The following is a 1351-nucleotide window of genomic DNA, read 5'->3' on the forward strand; positions in this document are numbered from 1 at the left end:
TGTGTGTGTATTATGCAGGAGTGTGTGTGTGTGTGTAGTTAAAATTACAGTTCATTTCAGTTGCTTGCAAATAAAGAGTGCTAGCTTTTTACTGGTAGTGAAGGCCCTTGCCCAAGTGATACCATCTTATCCATCTAAACATATATACCAACATTAGTGAAACTAAACTTTTGCCCCAGTCCAATAATTGTCTCTTTTTTTCCCTTTCCATCACATCTACTGTGACAACACCAGCTCCACACCTTAGCTTTCTCCTCTCCTTGTCTATCTTTCACTTCCCATTACACTTACACTGATGGAGGGCACACTATATGGGTAGCACTGTGATGAGCATTGAGGAAAGAATAGATGGAGGAAGTAGGTCCAAATTTAAGGAATTACTTTGAATTCTACTTATCTCTTCTTTTTCACCCTTCTGCCCAAAGCCTTTCCCAATACTTTCAGGAACATTGCTGTCTAGGGTCTAGGTACTTTGTTATAATAGTCTCCACCATATAAGTGACCACTAGGAAAACAGTGTTGAATATTATTGTAGTAGTCATCTTTCAGTTGTTGTGACCAAATACTGAGAAAAACCATGCAAAGGAGGAAGGGTTTGTTTTGGCTCACAGTTTCAGAGGCTGGCTCCAAGGCAGAAACATCATGACAGCAGGGCATGCAGAGAAAAGCTGCTCACCTCAGGGCAGCCAGGCAGAAGAGAGATCAAGGAAGAGCCTGAGAAGAGATACATCCTCCAAAGACATGCTCCCCCACCTGTGACCCTCCTTCTGCAACTAGGCACCACCTCCTAGCAATCCACTCAACCATGAACTCATCATTGAGCCAATCCATTGATGAGGTTAGTGCCTTCACAATCCAACCACCTGTCCAATCAAGTTGAAACCAAGGTGAACCATCACAACTATTCTCTAATTGTACCTTTTCTCCCCCAGCCTGGTTAGAAGTTCTTCAGGAAGAAGCCATTTCTTCTACTACCTTTCATTCCCCCTCCCAATCCCACATGCCAACCTGAGATTTTATGTAGTAGTACATTGAATTAACTAATTTTAAGATGCTAAGGGGAAATACAGAAAAAGAAATTTCTCTCTAATGTGTGTCCATCCCTGGTGCCACACTCGTTAGGCAGTGTAGCATGCAATATTGGGTTTTGGAATCGGACAGAATTGAGTTCAACCTTTGGTCTGTAACAAATAGACTGCATGCCAGTACCTCTAACCTTCAGTTCCCTCATCTTACATTAGATAACATGATGCATATCAAAGTGCTAAGCACACATCTACACATAGAAGGACCTGTCAGTCTTTTGTTAGAATTGCGATTGTTTTCATTTTTGATGTTTTTCAGGCTTCGT

The sequence above is a fragment of the Heterocephalus glaber genome, unplaced genomic scaffold (genome assembly GCF_053883595.1).
Source record: "Heterocephalus glaber isolate CG9 unplaced genomic scaffold, H.glaber_assembly_v1.0 deba00001764, whole genome shotgun sequence".
Lineage (NCBI taxonomy): Eukaryota > Metazoa > Chordata > Mammalia > Rodentia > Bathyergidae > Heterocephalus > Heterocephalus glaber.